The sequence below is a fragment of the Pinus tabuliformis genome, chromosome 2_1 (genome assembly GCF_031772625.1).
Source record: "Pinus tabuliformis cultivar Carrire ecotype Pingquan chromosome 2_1, CPIR1, whole genome shotgun sequence".
In the NCBI taxonomy this organism is placed as follows: Eukaryota; Viridiplantae; Streptophyta; class Pinopsida; order Pinales; family Pinaceae; genus Pinus; species Pinus tabuliformis.
The window spans coordinates 260727017-260739389 of record NC_142299.1 but is presented as its reverse complement, the minus strand read 5'-3'; positions in this window follow the sequence as shown (position 1 = coordinate 260739389).

Here is a 12373-nt window from a genome sequence, read left to right as displayed (position 1 = left end):
TTAGATTTATTTTAAATTATTGAAATAGATTAATAAAAATCATAAGTGAAGAAGTGAAAAATTCATGGCTAACTAGGTAGGTTATCAAATATAAGTGAAGAAGTGAAAAATTCATGGCTAACTGGGTAGGTTATCATATTAGTTGAGGTCGGAGTGTTACCTCCTCACACAAACATGATCAATATAGCTCACACGCACTACTTCGGATTAGTCGTGGTCGAGGGTCCCATGTCCTCAAGCAAACAACAAGCCTGAATTCCTTGAACCCGACTAGTCCTATTGGCTAGCATATGGCCCGACTCCGGACATACACATTTCACTTCCAAAACTGTGATTACAAATAAAAACAAAATTAGTTAACATGGGCTTACAAATAAACCCATGTTAACAACCTTAGATCAAATATTATTTAAAAGTTTTGAGTGTTCGACAATTATATAAAGAATATTTGAATAGTGGTACACTTAAAATATTCCAAAGACAATAATGTGATTAATCCGTAAGACAATCTCATTATCAATATAGATCACAAAAATAAAAGATCTAATAAGTAGTACATTTATTTATCAATTATTTTATACCAAATAAACTGTATAAAAAAACATTAATGAGAATTCATCAAAATTCTTAATTTTCTTTGCATTTTTTTGAGCTGTTGTATTATGTAAAATTTTGCTGGAAATAAATGATTCGGGGCTTTCCATTTGACTTATAGATGCGGTGAGAATGAAAGAAGCTCCACCTACAAGGTGTTTAAACATATATTTAACCTTATATTAACATTGACAGTAATTTATTTTTAAAATTAAAAACACATTTTAATTAAAATTACATCTCAAGGCTGACAAGTTTAATAGTGGTCATTTTAAATTTATCAAAGGTTTTATACATGAAACTTCTGCTTTAGTATCCCATAATAACTTTCCGAAAGGAAAATTAATCGATCCGACATAAAATGAAGTGAATGTTCGAAATGTTCGAAAAATCTAAGTTGGGCTCTTTATTAAAACGATGTCATCCATTTTATTTCAATAAAAAATAAGTTCCATTTTAAAGTATCTTTCACATTGGTTCCGATACATTAATATAATTGTTTGATGCATGTGATCTCAATATGCATTTGCTTTATAAATTTAAACGGATTCATTATTATTCTTCACATAGGAGAAAGTGTGCTTTCACTTTGTAAGCTTTGCTGCCCTAAGCTTGGTTCTGATTTAGAGGGTAGAACATTTAGAGAAGTATTGATGGAAAAGCATGTAGTTAGAAGTGTTGGAGTCTGCGTATCCAGAAGTGTTGGAAGTTGGAATTTCATTATGAAATGAAGAAGGACCAAGGCCTGACACCGACCTCCTGACTTTGCCATTGGGATCTACTACTCCAACGTTAATAATTAATTCCTGGGGTCTCTCAATTCTCAAATGTGCTCTTTGGATTCTCAAATTGAGGTCGGTTTACGCATAGTAAGTATGATTCAACTAAAAGCAGGTTTACGCATATTAATTCAAGTTGGACTTCGTTTTAGCATGAAATTGAATTATTCCTTCATTGAAATCTTCATGGGTAACCTACAAGTAAAATACATAATTAACATTTAGAACTGCGACCCTTCTTAATGATAAGACCGACAATAATTCTAAATTTGTTAACAACATGTGTTTTGTATAGTTATCATTTAACGATTACCCATGAAAAAAAATGAAAACAACTCAAGAAGGCATGGTAAACATGATTTTTTTAACATTCAACAGAAAGATGTTTGTAATTAGTGATCAACTTCCAGAGCATCATACTGACTAGCTCTTAATGTTATTATTTCTTTAAAGATAAAACGTGAAAATATATCTCAGTACGAGCATAGTGGCGAGAATATTTTGCAGTGTGTTGCAGATATATATATACAAAATGAAAGGAAATATCAACCTAACATTGAAAAAAATTTCATGTTGATGATCAATAAACCTTTACCTCTGTTTCATCTTGACGAAGCGCAAGCATACCAACTTCTACACAAACAACTTTCAAATGTGCACCATTCAAATCATCGATAGAATGTGCAAGAATAACATATATGGTTACCAATATAAATTCTTTTTATTTATTTTACATCTACCTATAAAATTCGTGCACGTGCATCCTCTGTTGGGTGAGGAAATTCTATCTTCTGGTCTAGATGACCTATACGCATAAGAGTTGGATCTAATATATATGCACGATTTGTTTCTACTATGACCTATACATGGTATCGAGTTTCATCTCGGTGAGTTATCCTAGATCGTGTTATACATGAAATAAAAACTGCAAAATGAACATGAGATGAGTGACGAATAAACATACAAAGAGAAATAGTTGTGCCCATAAATTAAAAATACAATTTCTGATATTTTTCTCAAAATACAAACATAGTACTAATATTCGATTTTATGAAAGAAAAAGTTCTTTGCATATGGTAATTACGAATTTGAATAATAGATGCTAAGATCGCTATCACACTTGTAATATGGATATCACAATCACATATGTTATGTATATCACAATTGATAACATACAAACAATTTTAGGAGAGTATTATCTATGAAAAGATGCAATTCAGTTGTCTCGATTGTGGTCTAATGTCAACTTGGAGTGGTTGTCATGACAATGAGCAAGGTTCTAATCTTGGTCAACATACACCCTCCCAACATAGCGTTTACAAGATGTGACTAATGATATTGACGTAATCTTCAGGAAACTATTGAGATCTCAAAATGTGTCATTACTCGAAGTGTGGGAGGGTTTTTAGTAGATCTAACGCATTTGAATTTAACTACTAGAAATTATGGGGAAGAAATGGATCACATGGGAAAATCCATGGCTAGGGTGTTCATTTATGACCATATGGGTACAAGATCTAAATTTTTTCAATAGAACTTAGAGCCATTTTGTTATGAAACGAACTCACAAAAATATAGAAAAGATAGATCAATGCCTTATAATTACGCCTCTTCGAGGGGAAACCTCCTTCACATTACACAAATGAACAATTCTTGGATGATACAAATGACAAGACCTCCTTTCTATATATAGGAGTCTAAGGGGTCATAATATAATCAGAGCCGACAATAGTGGGCTTCTAAGGGGCAGAATAATAACAATATGGGGACTACATGGGCACAACAATATAATAAGGGGGTTGTACTAATAACAATAAGGGGTTACACTAGTAGTATAGGGACCTAACATGCCCCTCTCCTTCAAAAAGTGTTGTCCTCAACACTTGAGTAGTTCTTTGATGCTTTTGTATAAAATTCTCATCCTTCCACGTGGAATCTTCAATGGGCAAGTTCTTCCACTTGATGAGATGCTCTAAAATTGATTGATTTCATAGCTGTCGACTTCTTGGTTTTGTGAATGCTTCAGGTTCCAATATGATTTTTCCTTCCTTGTCAAGTTCTGGTAATATTGTTGGAACTGGGATCTTCGACAACTTTTGAATGACTTCCCACCCTGCTTCGCCATTCTTCCATTCATCCCTTGCTTTGTTTATCCAATTTGGTTGGATAATTATACCAACCTCTACTATTTTCGCAACCATATGTTCAATTTCACTCTTTTCGGCATATGGATATCTATAAGGCCTGATGTTTGGAGAAACACTTCCTGGAATAAAATGAATACCATGATCATGACCATGAATAAATGGGAGACCTTTGGGAGTCTCAAATACCTTGGAATGATTGTTCAAGGCTTTTTGGAGATCTGGAGAAATACATGATTTCGATGTGGGAACCATTAGCAAACATAATTGTGCAATTATGCCTCGTTGTTATTTCTTTAGAAGCTTTGTCATTCCATCAGAGTTGAATATCTTTCTTGGTTTCCCTATGATACCCCTTAATTCAACTTCCTTTCCTTCCAAAGAAAATTTCATGAAAAGTTCTTGAAAATTAAAAGCTATTGCACCCAAGGATTGTAGCCATTGGACTCCTAGTACAACATCAGTACCACCCATTGGAATAGAAACCATTGGGCTATTCAATACATATTTTCCCATGGATAACTTGATATTATGGCACTTTGCAGAGCAATTTATGGTTCCTCCACTTACAACCATCACTTGACACTCTGGTGCTAGATATAGGAAGGAATTCATTTCTTTGGCTATCTTACAATTAATAAAACTATGGGTACTACCCTAATCAATCAACACTATTAGCTTTTTCTTCTTGATATGTCCTTCTATCTTTATAGTTTGAGGAGTGGTAATTTCGACCAATGCATTACAAGATATGGTCGGATTCATTTCTTCTTTCTCTGGGGTTGGCTCCTAGTGAGTATCCTTTTCTTTTGATGTTTCTTGATACTTTTGTTCATGATATTTCATGGATGTAACCTTCTTCTTCTTGATATGTCCTTCTATTTTGAGAGTTTGAGGAGTGGTAATTCTTGCCATTGCAATACAAGATATGGTTGGATTCATTTTTTCTTTCTCTAGGGTTAGTTATCGATGTATATCCTCTTCTTTTGATATTTTTTTATCCTTTTCTTCATTAGGAGGCCTTTTTTGTAGTAGCTTTGTCCCACCTTCCTTCAAACCTTCCATGTCTTTCTTCAAATCTTCCACACCTTTCTTCTAATATGCTTTCATACCATTGATATCAGCTTCGATGTCATAGATAATACTATTTATCTTTTGCTTCTCTATAATATCATTTAACCTTATATTCAATTTTTGAAAGTCCTCAGTGTGCTTTTCCATTGAACCCTTTTGTTTGAGATTTATCAATTAGCTAAAGAAGGTGTTTCTCTTTGTATCCTCATAATGTTCTATCATTTCCTCCGTGAAAATTGACCACGTAACAAGTGGTTTACGAGAGCAAAGCCCTTTATACCATAAAAATTGATCTAGTTCTAAATATAAAGATGCAATGCCTACCTTTTGCAACAGTGGTACACCATGTAGATCAAAATATTTCTCCATCTGTAGTATCCAATTTACCGGATCCTTTCCATCAAACTTCCTCATCTCGTTTTTTCTTGATTTTAGGAGTTCAATTTTGAAACGACTATAACTTTGTAATTTCGAATCTTTAGGTTTTGCAATTTTAGCCTGTAATAACCCTCTAATTCCTCTTTCTAACTCTGTAATTCTAATCGCAATTGGATTCTCCAAGGAAGAGTTATGTCAAATCTCCCTCGATGACTTGATTAGAGACTGTTTTAGAAGAGCGAACTTGTGGGAAGTGCCACGTGTCACAGATTTGACCTTCGGATCAGAAAAATATACACAGGAAACTAAAGTCTGTCCTTTTTCTGGAACTTCTGATGAAATTTAAATCTGATGCTCAGAACCAAAGTTATGACGATTTTTCGCAAGTCACCTGTTTGGAACGTAATTCAGGAGTCTGCAAAAACCCTAACTTCCTCAAGTCATATCTCCGAAAATAGAGTGGGACAAGCTCTGAAATTTGGATGCGAGCTTCAGTGCGATTTCGGCTCAAATGGGTTTTTGGTTTAGCTTATGAAACGTTAGAGACAAAAAGATATAGCAAAACTTCCACGATGACCTATTTGGAGCAACGAAACCCTAGAATCTAAAGCTCTGATACCAAATGTTATGAAACCAACTCACAAAAAGATAGAAAATATAGATCAATGCCTTATAATTAAGCCTCTTCAAGGGGAAAACCTCCTTTACATTACACAAATGAACAATTCTTGGATGATACAAATGACCTGACCTCCTTTCTATATATAGGAGTCTAAGGGGTCATAATATAATCATAGCCGACATAACAATAATAATCTAAGGGCACAATAATAAAAATAGTGGGCTTTTATGGGGCATAATAATAACAATATGGGGTCTACACGGGCACAACAATATAATAAGGGGGTTCTACTAATAACAATAAGGGGTTACACTAGTAGTATAGGGACCTTACACATTTCAAATAACATCGTGCAGGCAATTAAATTTACTCCACGAGAAGGGTGTGTAGTCAGACGTCTTGGAGTCTGGATTTCATTATGAAATGAAGGAAGACCAAGGCCCGACCCCGACCTCTTGACTACTCCATTGGGACCCACTTCTCCAATGTTAATAATTTATTCTAGAGGGTTTCTCAATTCTCAAATTTGCTCTCTTGATTCTCAAATTTCGGGCACCTAAACACAAATTTGAGGTCCGTTTTCAATTTAAATTAAGAGGAATGTGTCAGAGCATAGTTTCAAAAATACGAAAATTCATAAGAAGTAGTATTTTCTTCTTTCCAGACCTTACACGAACATTCCAAAGAGAGCCTTCATTTTCATTTGTCCAATACCATTTGCATTCTTGCATAAATAAAAAGATTGAGACAAATTGTAGTTATGTAGTTGATAAACATAAATTGCAAAAACTAGTTGTGTAGCTGATAAACATAGATTGTATAACCCATTCTACTCACAGATACACCACATTGATTACGTGATCCATTTTACTCTTTGATACACACAAGGAACAAATTAATTATGCCAAAATAAAAAGGTTATTTAAAATAGAAGTAAAGAGAACAATGGTAAGTGCCACATGTTAATACATATACTCTTAAGGTTTTAAATTTTTTCGATAGTTCTTTAATACGATGACTGTATTTTAAAGAGGTAAAATCATAGGAGCTTCACTCAATGAACCTTTGACATATCATTTTCGTTCGTGGCATACTAAACAATACCCTTAATTTGACTACATATTGGAAACTACCTCTAAAAATCACATTATTTAATCCCCTACTAATAGGAACTCAATACGCCTTCCCAATTTAAAAACCACTACTTTTAGTAGGTATTGTAGGTATCCATTTTTTCATTACCATTTTTTACACCCCTTTATATTTTTTCATTAATTTAGAGCTCCATTTTTTATACTTTCTAATATAAAAGACCTTTACGCCCCTTTATATGCTCAATATATTATGTCATTTTTTCCTCAATATATATCCCCCAATATGAATGCACGTGGTATGGTATTTCTCCCCTAGTGAAGGCTCCGTGGGTAAAATTAGTCGGTTTTTTTTTATTCAAATAGGAATATAACTTTTAGAAAAAAAATAAATCTTATAATCATTAAATAGTTTATTTAATATTTACATATTTTAAAACCATTGTAAAATTTTGACAAAATTATTATATTTCAAGCTTCCATATACACCTTAAAATCACAACTTGCAAAGAAATAATTTAGTTGGGCCCGACCCCAACATTAAGACTAAGGCCCGACCCCGACCTCAAGTTGGGCTTGACCTCCTGACTTCTCCATTGGGATTCACTACTCCAACGTTAATAATTTATTCTAGAGGGTCACTCAATTCTTAAATTTTCTCTCTCAATTCTCAAATTTCGGGCTTCTCGACATAGATTTGAGGTCGGTTTTCAATTTAAATAAAGAGGAATGTGTCAAAGCATAGTTTCAAAAATGACAAATTCGTAAGAAGCGGCCAGTTCTTCTTTCCAGATCTTCTATGAATGTTCTAGAGAAAGCCTTTGTTTCCATTTGTCGAATAACATTTTTGGTTCTTGTAGAAATAAAAAGATTGAGACAAAATATAGTTGTGTAGATTATAAACATAGATTGTATAACCCATTCTACTTCAGATACCCATTCTATGTTGATAAACATAGATTGTCATATGTAAAACACTTTACATATGACAGGGTATCACATAGATGATTTGGTGTAGCACATTGAACGAGGCAAAGTTGTATAATCTGCATTGGATAATTAATTTTTGAAACAAAAAAATTTCAGAGGAATAGATAATGTTAATGGCATGCCGTATAGGATGACATTCATCCTCGAAATCAGTAGTCCAGGATGTGGTGGCGCGTTGATGTCACCACTTATAAAAAGATCAAAGGCAATAGTTAACTTAGGAAATTTGAAAAAAAAATCATGGTACAAACTAAAAATTCCACAGTACGGACTCGATTAATATGTTGAAAGAGAACATATATGTCACTGCATAAGAAATGACATAACAAGTAGAATTATCTTATGGAGTTTCACTTCCTTCATAAGGTGTGTTGTTTTCTTTCATGAGACAATTGTGCATATGCATTTTCCATCCTTCCATATGGTAAGAGGGGTAATGCAATAATTGTGACCATATTCCATGAGGAGGCTTGTACCTTTTGGGGTCCACAATGTTATAATAGTGATCCTCTTTATGAGGGGGTAATGAATAGATAGTCTATGGGGTTCTTTAAATAAGCATGAGAAAATAACCTTTTCATTTTCATTATAAGGGTGATTTATAGAATTTTAAAGTTTTAGTAATATTTTATTAAAAAAATTTATGTTGAGAGAAGTGTTTATTTTGGGATATGGTTTGCAGAATTTTAATTTATTATCAATAATTATTAGGTGGATGGCAGGGTTTTAACCTTATTCATGGAATATTTTAGAATATTCATAATAATATACATAAATCAAAGGTTGATATCTATCTCCAAAGTAATTAGGCAATTTTTTCCCTTTTAATTACATTGATTTATTTAGAAAAATGTCATATGAACAAATGTTATATGAAGTGAGTTATGGTTTTTTGGATATGTGGTATTAATAAGCCATGATATTACCCCATAGTATTGTAACAAAACATATTTACAAATTAAGCATCTCATTGATAAAGTGGGATATATTTCCATGGTTAAGAATTATGTTACACAATTTTTTTATTTTTATTTTTACATTTATATATGTTTAATATATATATTCTTTATATAATTAATGATAATAATAATAATATAAAATAAATTTATAATGTAGTTAGTTTTTATGATCTTTTTTAAAGCTTAGCAATGCGAGATGTGTCATGAAGTAAGTTTTTTGATACTTATGATGAATTGATGTCTATTGGATTTTACTAGCAAATTAATGTATATGGCTACACCAATATACTTTATAAATTGTATTGAGAGGTGAATTCTACAATGGATTATGAGGGAGACACCCCGATAGACAATATATTAGCATGTCCAATCATATAGGGGTCATAAAAGGAGAAAAAGAACAAAATAATATATTGCATAGTATTATGAGGCAAAAAGGTATTTTTTATTATACATATCAATATATGTATTTTTTTGGGGGGGGGGGGAGGGAGAGAGGGGTAGGGAATTCTTTGGTGATTGGGGGGGTTAAATACATGTAGTTAACATTTTATTGTTTGCACCTGTAAAATCATAGTTTGAACCTTTTTGCCCGCTCTCATTTCTGATGATGATGCACGAAATAATTTACATAAGCCATTTTAATCTAGCCTAATTAAGGCATTAAAGCTAGCATGCATAGATTGTGGTAGGATTTAATTTAATGGTACTTGTGCTATTAATGCTAGTTGGTTGCATGGTGTGGGTAATTTTATTAGTGGTTTCACCCACAACCTCAAGTGTTTTCAAACATTTAGCAATCGGGGAAAAATGCACTTGTTTGGTCCATCACAGTGGAGGGTGGTTTGAACATTTTTCTGCAACCCTTTGAATTAAATGTTGAGCGAGTAGGGGGGATCAGGGGTTAAATTTGATGGGTGCCCTTGCCCATTAGAGAATTTTTTTTTTACGGTTTTATTTTTAAATTTCCTATCGTATGACCTGTAATATTTATTTTTACCCGTTTTATTTAACCTTTACAAATTATATTCACCAACCTAAATCCATTTCAACTCAGTATCAAATCACCCAACTATAAATCCTTATAAAATCTCCCAATTATAAAACTAAGAACATTGTAAATTTAGTTTCAAATTTAGAAATGCCTATATTATCAAAAGAATATATCAATATAACTGTTGAAACTCCCAACTGTAAAAGTAAAAACACTATAAATCCAGTTTCAAAATCAGAGACACTTATATTATCAAAAGAATAAAGTTACCATCTACTAAGAAAAGCTAATAAATCCATCTAACCCAAGTGAGATTGCCAACAACATTCCTTCCTACTAGCAGTAGAGAAAGCATTCCCACTAGTAGCACTTCTTTGTTGTTCTCTTCTTCACTTACCTGGTTTACTGAATATGTTATCTTCATGGAGTGGGGTTATTCCCGATATGTTCAATTCAGTGGGGGTGGTTATTCCCACTTTGTTTCTTTCTTCGCTGACAAGGTTTGACCAATATGGTTGATTCATTGATGGTAAAGTACAAGTTGTGAGAAAATTGGTTGTCCCTTTATTTTTTACTAGAAGGAAAGATATTGATTACAACAACGGACTAACAGGGCTCACCAAATCCCCAAAACTTCTCAATATGTTCTTATCTATGAATTTCCCTACCACTTTAGCAATTGCTTGCTCAGTAGGGCCCAACCATGAACTAGATTTCAATGGAAAAATTAAAACTAAGGCTCAAGATGGAGAATGAAGTCGAATTGTCTAAGTTATTCTTATAGAAAATTCTGTAGAGATGATAAGTCTAATGCAAATTATACAACTCAGAATCAGTTTATCAATATAAATGTTGAAACTTGATTCTGAAATAGTGAAAGGCAAGGCATACCTATTCTTGTTCAAGAATGGCAGACATGTCTAAATTCAGTTTCAAAATCAGAGATACCTATATTATCAAAAGAATATATCAATATAAGTTGAAACTTGATTCTGAAATAGTGAAAGGCAGGGCATACCCGTTCTTGTTCAAAAGCTGAAGACAGGTCTTTTGTGGTTGTGATTTGGAGGCTTTTACAAACCTTATGACTGATCCCTGTGGGCGTATAGCACACCCTTACTCTATCAATGTCCCTAGTCATGAGATGAATGTCTACTAGCCTCCAAGCAATGGAGTTGTACTTCTACTACAATAGAAGCTACAGTTTCCCACTCCCAACCGCTAAAAAACCAAGAAATATCCCTAAAATCCTTTTGGGCACTTTCTGTAAGACCCTCATAAGCCACTAACATCATTTTTTCATTCCTTTCTAGTGCACCATAACTTATTTGGTGTTTGAGCTTTATGTCTGTATTAGGCACTTCAAACAACTTATGCTGTTGCGACTCCCATTCATACATGTCATATTTCCCATGAATAAGTGTGCCACACATTTTCAGCGACAGAGGTAAACCTTCACAGACTCTCAAGAAGCCTTCCACTATGTTTTCAAATCCATTAATTGGGTGGTAATTTGAACGACCTTCATGCTCTCTGGAGTCTAGACCAACCCGACAGTCAAAATTTGGAAAAGGTAGCACAATAGCATAGTGTTGCATATTCTTTTTGTTTTTTTTTTCGATATGTAGATTTTCACATCTTTATCACTTGTAAGTTACCCGAGTGTAGATTCAGATAATCAAGCCAAAAACTTGATTGTAATTTGGATCATCGAAAACTACTTTGTGGTTTGGCCTCTCATAACTCGAATCTACAATTAGGTTAAACCCAGAGAAAATTCGAACCCCCGTTGACTAGTAAATTGGACACCAAACATGTAGGTTCTTGTCTCGAGCCTTATGCAATCCCTGCTTAGTTTCTTGTGTACAATTCCTTTCGAGAGAATCGATCTCATGACGATTAGAGTTGATCAAACCCAAACCCATCAACACCCTGGGCATAAAGAATGCAGGGGTAGCCACGCAACTGTTCGTTCAAATATACAAATAAAAATAAGTCTCAACCGATTTTGAAGTCAAGACTAGGTCTGCTAAACTAGCCTCGCCAATTAATCATAATTCAAACTGTGCCATTATATCTATGATATTTCATTCTCCATAAAACTCATTCACACTATGGCATTATATCTCTGATATCATTTGGCTATCAGTTTTGTAACTGTTGAAATTATAAGCTTGGCTACAAATTTGATTTGAAAAGAATTTGACATCAAGTTTAGGGATTAAACTCTCATCCAGTGGAGTTCATAAGGAAACAATATTGTTTGCCTCATTTGATATCAATCCAAATCCAAAGCGATTCAAATCTCCAATTTCTTGTATTACTCATATCCAAATCCAATGACTCAGAGTTTCAAATCCATCCAAACTCTAACTTAACTTATAGTATTACAGGAATCCAAGAAATCAATGGAAATTCTCCATACGATTAAATAATTTATTTGTGACATGGAAAAGTAATACATTATTTAGAGCCAAAATTAATTATTAAAATACAAAGTCTACAAAACAGATAGAGTTACCAAAAACCAATAAAGTTGTCTTGCAAAAAATTATAAGATTTTCACCACCGTGTTATGTTTGTTGAACAATAAATACATATCTTGTGTATCAGTGTCTGGTAAACCAAAATTTTGGAAAAAGAATGGAAAGATAACACAGTTAGTTTAGGTCTTGGTGTCCAGCACTGATGGGTATAATCTTGCCAAATCTTACAGGACCACCACATAGGATTTGATATTATCAATGA